Source organism: Macrobrachium nipponense, chromosome 39 (genome assembly GCF_015104395.2).
Source record: "Macrobrachium nipponense isolate FS-2020 chromosome 39, ASM1510439v2, whole genome shotgun sequence".
Taxonomy (NCBI): Eukaryota; Metazoa; Arthropoda; class Malacostraca; order Decapoda; family Palaemonidae; genus Macrobrachium; species Macrobrachium nipponense.
The window spans coordinates 15,142,510-15,154,039 of record NC_061099.1 but is presented as its reverse complement, the minus strand read 5'-3'; the positions used below and the strand labels follow the sequence as shown (position 1 = coordinate 15,154,039).

The following is an 11,530-nucleotide window of genomic DNA, read 5'->3' as shown; positions in this document are numbered from 1 at the left end:
AGCTGCGCTATGAAAAAATTGTAAATGGAATGAAAGAAGTTGCATCTAGGGGCCGAAGGGACGCTGCAAAGAAACTTTAAGTATGACCTACATTGCACCGCGAGAGGTGCACTGATGGCACTATTCCCCTAGAGGGTAAATGACTACTTGAAACTTTGACTATTTTGTTCTCAGCAAAATAATTCTGTCAGTGACTTCTTAAAACTATGATCATTTTGTTCCTAAGAAAGTCATGCCGTAGAGAACTTCTTAAAACTATAAATAATTTGTTCTTAATAATTCACTATTTCGTAACCTGGCTTTTCATTAAATACCTCACCTGAATTACGTAATTCTTACATTCAAATAATCTTTCTTAATGCGTCTTTATATTTTACAAAATAAGTTAGACATTCAGTCTCGCAACTTTCATTTTTAATGAAGGTCCTGGTATTTGTTGCTGTTGACAATTCCACTGCTAGTCAAACGCCAGCAAAAGAAAAAAATGCATAAATCGGTTACATTAATTTTGTTAGCGAGAATTTGTATTCATAACTTTTTTTTTCAAGTCACTGGCAAGTTACACTGTATGTCTTTTATACCTTTTCAGGTCTGTGTTTATTTGAATAACTCGTTACGCCGTTCATAACAATAATGATGATGATAAAAGAAGTAAGCGCTTTATAATAATAATAATAATAATAATAATAATAATAATATAATAATAAAGAGAGGGAAAAAATGGATAAGTATCAAGATCTGAAAATAGAAATAAGAAGGATATGGGATATGCCAGTGGAAATCGTACCCATAATCATAGGAGCACTAGGCACGATCCCAAGATCCCTGAAAAGGAATCTAGAAAAACTAGAGGCTGAAGTAGCTCCAGGACTCATGCAGAAGAGTGTGATCCTAGAAACGGCACACATAGTAAGAAAAGTGATGGACTCCTAAGGAGGCAGGATGCAACCGGAACCCCACACTATAAATACTACCCAGTCGAATTGGAGGACTGTGATAGAGCAAAAAACAAAAAAAAAAAAAATAATAATAATAATAAAAGTTTTGAAGATTGGATGTAATAATAATAATATTAATCAAACAAAAACTTCTTTCAGTTTTTCTTCTGAAGATTGAAAAAGAAACCCACAAAATTACTGTGTATAACGTGTTTACTTATATGTATTTACATTTAATTTTACTCCACACTCGAGTACTTTCAGGCCCTATCTGTGGCCCTTTTTTCAAGAGATGTGTAGGTTGTCAGCCTGGGTCAAGGCATCTCCTGAAAAAGAGCCACAGATAGTGCCTGAAAGTACTTAAGTGTAGAGTAAAATAAAATATAAAAGCTTATAAGTAAACACGTTATACACAGAAATTTTGCGGGTTTCTTTTTCAATAATATTAATCATTTGTTCTGTTCAAAAGAATGGCAACATCAGTGAAATAGATTTTATACGAAGTTTTTTAAGTTCTTCTCACTATTCGTTTTTCTTCAAGGCTGATACCTGCTAAAAGCTGCCCGATGTACACATAATCTGGATAAGAAGAAAGGTAATAGTTTTGAACACAGTGTCACATTTTGGTACACGCAGGTGAAAGTTAAACATGGCCTGATATACCCGTAGGGTTTCAGTAAACGTCAACTAAAATTTCGATGTTGAAGTGAATCTTTGTTAAATAATAATAATAATAATAATAATAATAATAATAATAATAATAATATAATAATAATAATAATGACAATGATATTATTATTATTATTATTATTATTATTATTATTATTATTATTATTATTATTATTATTATTATTATTATTATTATTATTCAGAAGATAACCAGTGTACGTACATATGGAGCAAGTCCACTGGACCATTGTCGAAATTCAAGGTTCAAAGACTAGAGATTGTAAAGGGAAATACAGAAAGAAAAATAACACCACAACAACAATATTATTATTATTATTATTATTTTTTTTTTTTTTTGCTTTATCACAGTCCTCCAATTCGACTGGGTGGTATTTATAGTGTGGGGTTCCGGGTTGCATCCTGCCTCCTTAGGAGTCCATCACTTTTCTTACTATGTGCGCCGTTTCTAGATCACACTCTTCTGCATGAGTCCTGGAGCTACTTCAGCCTCTAGTTTTTGTAGATTCCTTTTCAGGGATCTTGGGATCGTGCCTAGTGCTCCTATGATTATGGGTACAATTTCCACTGGAACATCCCATATCTTTCTTATATCTATTTTCAGATCTTGATACTTATCCATTATTATTATTATTATTATTATTATTCAATTATTATTATTATTATTAGAAGGAACACCTTGAATGCTGAAGTGCAAATCACAGAAGAGAACTTTTGTTTTTCGTCGGATTTAGCAGTGTCTTAAAAGGTCAGACCAAAAAGTGTCTGATAACGTGAGGGGCTGTCATATACCATGAAAAGAAATGCCGAAAGCGTTATCATAAACGGCCAGCAGTAAGCAATTATACCATTCGTATTTACTCAGTAGTTCATTTAAAAGATATTTGTGTTTGGAAGATCAATTTAAATTTTTGTCCATAGCAAATGATGGTGTTCACGCCTTATATATATATATATATATATATATATATATATATATATATATATATATATATATATATATACTTATATGCATATATATATATATACATATGTAAATATATATATATATATATATATATATATATATACATATATATATATATTTACATATATATACATATATATATATATATATATATATATATATATATATATATATATATATATATCCCGAAGGAAGTAGTAGGGAAAGGCATCCTCATCTTTCAACAGTTTATTTCCATGCCGACGTTTCGCGACGAATTCCAAGTCGCATTTTCAAGGCTAAAATATATATAAGTTACGAACATTAATAATGATTTAATTTAATTTATATTAAAAATGTCATGGCACAGCTCTCAATAAAGTAAAAAGTAAAAAGTTAAAAGTTAAAAGTTAAAATTCAACTGCACCTCCAAAGTCAAACAAATTAAAAGTACAGGACTTCACTAAAATTTCAGAAACACCTACCTATACAAAAGAAAGAGTAAGGCTAACACAATATAGTAAAAATACAGTGAGGCAAAACCAGCTGCCCAAACTAGGACTATGAACAATTTGGGCAGCTGGTTTGCAACACTGTATTTTTACCATATTGTGTTAGTCTTACTCTTTCTTTTGTATAGGTAGGTGTTTCTGAAATTTTAGTGAAGTCCTGTACTTTTAATTTGTTTGACTTTGGTGGTGCTGTGAATTTTAACTTTTAACTTTTTACTTTATTGAGAGCTGTTGCATGACATTTTTAATATAAATTAAATTAAATTAATTATTAATGTTCGTAAACTTATATATATTTTTAGCCTTGAAAATGCGACTTGGAATTCGTCGCGAAACGTCGGCATTGAAATAAACTGTTGAAAGATGAGGATTGCCTTTCCCTACTACTTCCTTCGGGATATATATATATATATATATATATATATATATATATATATATATATATATATATATATATATATATATTTATGGAGAAGGTAACATATTTTATAGTAATATAAATATCATTATTAAATTAAAGTAAAAAAAAAGAAACTGGTTATTTACGTTGTTATTCCTCAAAAGTAAACATTTTCCGATTAATATAAAGTATTATAAATATAACCAAATACCTCTAACCCATATATTTCATTGTGCCCTAGCTCTGATATTCACCTTCATTCACTGTATCAGCACCATACTTAAATCCTTTTCCAAAAAAATCTAAAGGTTCCAATCTTTAGAATATCTTTCCGAATCTCAATAATGACCAAAAAACGGATTTCTTTTATAAAATTCACCTCACTCAGAACTTTTACCAAGAATCTACACGAATTCCCTTCGCAAAAATATAAACAATCAAATCAAAATTGAACATTTTGTGTACAAAACGTTTTATCATTTCCTCTCGGGTGATTGACGTCAGTCACACTTTTACGAATTCTTTTAAAGAACGAGAATGATTTATGCGTCTTTCGTTCAATACAAAAATCACCAACAGCTTCGTCCTCAGTGCCGTCAGAGCATGCGCGGTAGATGCTGCGCATTTCAAAAGATAACGCATTCCTTTGGCAACAAATATGTAAAAACCTTCCATTGTCTCACGTTATGGGAATCCAATATTGACCCGCCAATAGATGTACATTGTCGGCGAATGTGAATAAGCATTGCTAATGTTATCGATACATTATTCACTTCTGAGTACCGGGTAATCGTCAGGTTTGGCAATGCAGTCGCATTTCTACGATCAACAAAACATTTTTCATCAAATTTTATAACAACAGCTCGGGTTTGGGACAGTATTCTATCCACTTTATAAGAATCAAGCCACACCATTTTCTATCATATTAATTATTAATCAGGTTTTTTTTTTCTTTTTTTTCACCCTTTTAGGAACTGCTTCAGTGTCTTTAGACTTGCGCACCGTCAACATATTCTTCACAAATCTTTTTCTAATATATGGAATATATTTTGAACATACAACCTTTTATTTCGTACCATTTCTCCTTCGTTAATCCCTTAGTTGATATAGCTTCTTATTCAAAGGATTCTTCTGTATCTAGTCTTTGCTGTAAATTATGAGTGTTCCGTAAGTCACTATTTCAGAGTAACTTATTATTATTTAATTGCTGCACAAATGAGATTAACTCATTTTTCTTCCATAGAGTGGAATTATGATAGGCTAATATACTAATTTCAACTCGAATTTTTATTTGCTTGCTTATTTTCTATATAAAAACTGGTTCTCCACGGAAACATTTTTCATATCTATAGAGTAATATAATCCATATTATAACTTTCCTATGTCATGATTTTATTTTCATTTGATCTTCTTTTAAAACCAATAATATTATATTAAGTTCTTGACACCTTGAAACTAATCCATCTTTTTAGCATCTTCTTCTGTAAAAAAAGAACCTAGAAAAGAATAATCTTTCAAAATCTGATCTTTGAGAAGTTACCTAAGGTCATGTGTTCAATGCAAACATTAGTAATGAGAATAGAACTTGCATCGAGCTTTCTGGTGGAATTGTAAAAGACAAGCCACAACGCTATGTATATTTACAAACAATTTATTTGTATAGTATAAATAACATTATGCTTCCTCTAACACTGATTTGTATCTGCGTACTTTTAGTTGTGATTGGATTATAACCTTAACTCTCATTACGTTTATATTAACATAACGTGTATATAGCAACACCGAATACATTAACAACAGCAATATAGATTTTGGTGATGACAGGAAATCCGCACTGGCAACTATAAAGAGTGTTAATGGAGAATCTAATATAAATTATAATTAACTTTTGTTAATTTAAACAACATCAATGGCTATCACAACGAATAATAATAATAATAATAATAATAATAATAATAATAATAATAATAATAATAATAATAATAATAATAATAATAATAATCTAAGTAAGGTCTTTACCATTATACTCCTATTTCCTTCTCGTCGCTATCTTTTATTATTATTATTATTATTATTATTATTATTATTATTATTATTATTATTATTATTATTATTATTATTATTATTATTATTGTATGCTGGAAGTAAACCCTCTTTTAAACATGTTTTATTAAAAGTAATTGCTACCTCAGCTGCGTTAATTTTATAAAGGTTCTTCTCTATTTTTCTAATTATTGTTTTCTCATTGTTGCTTAAACTGGTGAGCAACGCGGCGAAGGTTGGCAAGTCTCAAATAGGTAATTGTCAAAGTCGATTTCAAGTTTATTAAAAAGGCCGGCCCCAATTAAAAATGGACTTTAAACAATTACTTTCAATAAAACATTATTATTCTTATTATTATTATTATTATATTATTATTATTATTATTATTATTATTATTATTATTATTATCATATCCAGAGGATGAACCCTGTTCATATGGATCAAGCCTACAGGTGCCAGTGACTTGAAATTCAATGAATTAGTAACATAAGAAAACACATCACGAGCGGACTTCAAGAGGCAATGGATGCAAAATCGCCTTACTTACTAGAGTAAACGGTAAAATGACCTAAGATATCAAAAGTGTAAATGAAAATATGACGAAAATTAGATACTTCGATAGCGTTGAAGAATTGTCTAGATAGAACAACTATAAAAACTTTCGAGTTTATTGAAGTTAAGATAGCCAGGCCCATATTTAATGTTGACATCATAAACTTTAATATAATTTATAATAAGATAATACAGTCAAAATCCGTTTGATTTCGGACCGAAATAATTGATGAGGTGATATCCCAACCCATTGCTAATTCAGCTTTCATATTTAGTTCACCTGTATATTTGTACAATAATTACTTTCCTTAAGCTCTCTCTAAAGATTTTTCCTCCGAGACGTAGCCGGCTCACAGATTTTGTGCTAACAGTGTCTAGTGTCTACGTGAGTCACAACCAGCGCTACTGAAAGGGTTTCGAGTGTGCCTTGGTCAATTCCGTTTCTAAGGAGCGGCTCTGCAATTTAAGGTGTATCAGTACTTACGCATAAACTGAAGTATCGATAGACTGAAGTCCTTCCCTCCAACCAAAAATCGAATTCACTTCATCAATACTCAGAGTGAATTCGTTGTTATAAATATTCTGCCACGTCCCTAACCCACCACCTCTCTCTCCTCTCTCTCTCTCTCTCTCTCTCTCTCTCTCTCTCTCTCTCTCAGTCGTTCTCATTTTACTTCTAGCAGTTTGCAACTTAATGCTTCAAAACAGACTTTTTCATCAAGCATTAAAATTTGAATCTGTTATCATATGCCAGAAGGCCTTGAGATGAGTATAATGATCACTACCGACGCCCTTCTGTAAAATCTTCACAAAGCGCTATCATGCAACCACTGAGACTTACACAAGGTGGAATATTCTTTGAACTTTGACCTCCTTTCCGTGCATCCTCCTGGAATCAGGAAAAGCGCTATCATATCAGCTTCAGTATCATCCTAAGGCAGGACTGTGATAGTTTTTCTGCATGCTTTATTGGATCTCCTTGTGAGGACATAAACGCACAGACACCGACCGTTCTGATTTTCTGTAGTTGTGAAGTTTTGTTCTCATTTGCTTTGCTATCTATATTACTATTTTCTTACTTTGTACAGACGTTCACATATTATTCCCTGAAAGATCTTTCTCAGATTCGCTTTAGCTTATGTGAAATTGCTAATGACGATCTCAGCGTTATCTCTTGCTGTGGTTCAAAGTTTCAGAGGTACGTGTTGCTCTTATCAGCCTAATGAATCGTCCCCTTCTCTTAGAGATTAATGCCACAACAACAGATATCCGAAAAATCACGTCTAAAGGGAATTAAGTCTGCTTATCCCGGCCTAGGGCGTGATATTTGAATGCTATGCCTGTTCCCTTTCGGCAGCAGCAGCGAATAACTTGTTTTACTTAGACCTACATAAAGCACTGCTCTCATAATATATAGTTAGGATTTTAATCATTTTCCTGTATTGAGAGTAACCTATATAGATTAGCAGCTAAAGATCAGTTCATTTATAAATTTTGGTATAAGCTTCTGACTTGACCTCAAGTACTTTAACGATAGGACTTGAAGGAGAATGATTCATTTGACTCGTTAACAAACACTTTACACCAAAAAAGGCCTGACCTCTAAAGGCTTTATTTATTCATTTGTTGAGCTGCCGTTGAATGCTGGTAGCTGATATCACGGAAGCAATGTTGGGGGTGGGGGGCGCTGGGGGAGGGGGGGAAAATAGACTCGTCACTTGAATGTTTTTGCTCATAAATGTTTCAATTGCTCTTTTTCATTCATGCGCAGTCGTTGATTGTATTGTTTAGTTAACTGGCAAAATTACACTAGACATAAGTAGGACATTTCTTCTTAATTCTTTTTTCAGTTTTTCTATAAATTGTGGAAAATACCAGATAACGAATTAGACCCTTTTACTGTAATGATTCTCTTAACACACGGTTTGCATCAGGAAAATCTCTCTCTCTCTCTCTCTCTCTCTCTCTCTCTCTCTCTCTCTCTCTCTCTCTCTCTCTCGATAGCAGTGGTGATGAAATCTTTATTTTATTGGATGTGGTATAAGCATAATAATGTGTAATGTTCTTTATCTATCGATATATATCAAGCACTTTCATATTAATAATAATAATAATAATAATAATAATAATAATAATAATAATAATAATAATAATAATAATAATAATAATAATAATCTGTGAAAAAAATGAACAAAAATAATTTTATGCGAAATCTTTCCTTTATGATGTAGACCCATGTGAGAATTTCTGTGATTTATATTTATACAAGGGACAAATTACTTTTTATGTAGATTATGCATGAGCGTCCATTTGGGAGATTACTTCATTGTGTAAGTAAATCCAAAGTTTGTCAAACTTTCCAGATTTTCCCAGCCACTATACACAGTCATTTCAGCCGGAACTCTGGAATTGCAAAAATTTGTGGATGTGCCCGTTATTGTAGTAATAATAATAATAATACTAATAATGGTGAAGAACTCCACTACGTTGTAAGTGTAAATGTATATTAAAACATATACATACATTTCCATTTACACCATAATGGAGCTTTTGCCATTTTAGTGACTCGTGCGATTGTAAGATTTTATGAATAATAATAATAATAATAATAATAATAATAATAATAATAATAATAATAATAATAATAATAATAATAATAATAATAAGATAAAGTCAAAAACGTACCTAGATTACAGTAGTTTTAAGCCGGCTCATGGAGGACTTTGCCTTAAGTCCCATAGGTCCTACCGGTGGACTTCATGTATGTCATTCTAATACTTTAGATAAAGTCACTGTCATTTTCCATTTCTCTCTCCCACTGCCATATTGTGCACTCTCACGAGCTCCTTTTTTTCATTATTTTTCCTCTCTCCCGGGAGCATGAATTCCCTGGGAGAGTTAATGACTGCTTATTTCGCAGGCCACTTTGCGTGTGTCATTAAGTTTAATCAAGTAAAATGTCACTACAAACGTTACCTGCCACATATTGAAACGTCTCAAACACGAAAGTGGAACATTCCAGTGTCACTCCACAACGAATTGCATTAAACCTCAACCGTTTTGGGTCTATTCATAGCGCAATTCCACTACACTGAGTGAAACCTGCTACCACTCCGCTGTCTACCACGCAACTGCAAGACTGCCACTGACTCGAAGGCTGAGTCCCTATCATGGCTAGTTCCTCCTCCTCCTCCTCCTCCTCCACCACCACCACCATCACAGGTATTTCTTTTCCGATGCTGAAGGTATTTCTGAAAGCTACTGCCTACATGAAATCAGTCATTTGTTAGTAAAGTCTGTTTTAGCAGATCCTTAACATGTCAAGCGACTCAAGTCAACATTCCTATGGGCTATGAGTAAGGAAGAGGAATGATCGAGACAACAAGCCACAAGAGCCGCTGTTTACATCATCGATTCAGTATTGAAATAACATTTTATGCTTCTCGCCTCCCTTTCCCTCCTCTTTGGCTCCTTGCCCTTTGTAGTCCCATATGGCGTGCCAGCGTTATGCGGCCTACAAAAGTTGATTACTCATGATTATTTACATGTCCTTTGTGGTTTTTATGCCGCCCTGCGTTTATCAGTCGGCCTACAAAACGACAGAGTCCTCCCACATTCCCTTCTTTGCCGTTGTCTCAAGGGCGCGCCCCACAGTGCCATAATCTTTGCGGGGAGCTATGGAAAATTACATATCAGTTTTTACGTACCTGTGTGAATGGATGACCTTGTCATGACACCAGCTCAGGTACTGACTGATGAGAATCACACTACTCGGGAAGATGATTACGTCCTTCGTGACTGTGTTGTCCCGCTCTTGAAAAATTTATATTAAAAAAGGGAGAATAGACTTAAAAAATTTCCTTTTCCCACGAGAAGAGAGACCGAAATCAATCTCACTTTCTCTAACTAAGATGAAACGAAGAATGATATAGTGCTCTAAATACATTTCGCTCCAGGCAGAAGAAGAAATAAGCAACAACGACAGTAGAAGGGTGACATTAAAATTCTCAATGCCAGGGATCAATGCGCATATCTAAGACAGCAAGACCCATCAAAAGTTCACCTTTCACGAACGAGGAGAGAATTCCTTATTACAGATGAAAACAAGACGATGGGCTGAGCAAGAAATATGTCTCAAGTTCAAAATTTTTACATCATTAGAACTATGTTTCTTCTAGACCAGATTTTGTTTTTAACATAATCCCATTTTCTTCGTATTTCTAGATAGTATTGGTCAAGTTAGTCTGTTACATCAAATTTTACGAAGGTGTAAGTAAATACTTCCTAAAAGAGGGAGAACATTAAACCATTTTTTTTATCCCAGATTGCAGAACAACACTAACACTTAGCATGTTTTATGTATTTGTAAATTTTAAGGGAACAACGAATATCGAATCTTAAATAAATCCCCTAACGACAATTTTTCAAAATCATCAATATTTTCGTCTTATCGACTCATTAAAATACATGTGTTGCTAGTATATACGATTTATTTATTAAGAACAAACCCGTCTGGTTACGATATCCAATAGTAATAATAATAAGTACATACATATCTGAGTATACGTGTTTGCATAAGTGTACGAACCTAGCTTCAGTCAGTATCTCAATGCCTTTTCTGTTTATAGTCTCAGTTGATTTGACTCATTTTGTTAAGGATTTTGTCATTTCTGAGGTTCCACTGACTACTATACTCTGCTTTTTTTTCATCTGTCCATCCGCCTGTGGTGTTTTTGTATGGTAACACTGCGTCCCGGGCTTTAGATAGTTACATTCAGCTTACATTCAACGATTATAATAATATCCTATTTCGAATATTAACGGTGTAATTCGCATACAGTAAATTATTAAAACACTTTTCAGTTACAAATGTACACCCAGATATCCTTTATTTACCTAAAACTTACAATTAGCGTAACTATCTAAAGCCCGGGAAGCAGTGTTACCATACAAAAACACCATAGGCGGATGGACAGATGAAAAAAAACAGAGTATAGTAATGGCCATATGAGTCTAAAGACGGAGTTGTGCACAATAATATTAGCAGCGGCAGTATCTACTATACTCTGGCTACAAAAGGTTGAGACTCGAGGGTGATTAGCACTGCTGCCACAGTTTCTTAAACTCGTTCAAACTTTTATGGAAAAGGTTGACAATCTGGTAGATTTGGCAAAATTTTTGAGCGGCGCTGCCATTTCCTTGTGTATGGATGATTAAGAGAAGTGACCATGGGTCACAGTACAGAAGCAAAACACGGAGATCAAAACATTATACTACTTGGACCTTGCTGTACATTTTTCGAGTTGCTTAATGCAAAATTCAAAATTTAATTTAGGGGTATATATATATATATATATATATATATATATATATATATATATATATATATATATTATATATATATATATATATATATATATATATATATATATATATATCATAAACTAATTAA

The 11,530-nt window shown here is 32.9% G+C and overlaps 1 protein-coding gene across 2 annotated transcripts in view; it reads right to left on the bottom strand.

Moving 5' to 3' along the window:
- The window catches only part of LOC135210149 (uncharacterized), a 127,211-nt gene extending 115,816 nt beyond the window's left edge, over window positions 1–11,395 (bottom strand). For both annotated transcript variants that reach the window (XM_064242973.1, XM_064242974.1), the window contains exon 1: window positions 8,764–11,395. The gene's annotated coding sequence lies outside the window, so the exon portion shown is untranslated. The remainder of the gene's footprint in view (window positions 1–8,763) is intronic.
- Between the last annotated feature and the right edge of the window lie 135 nt (window positions 11,396–11,530).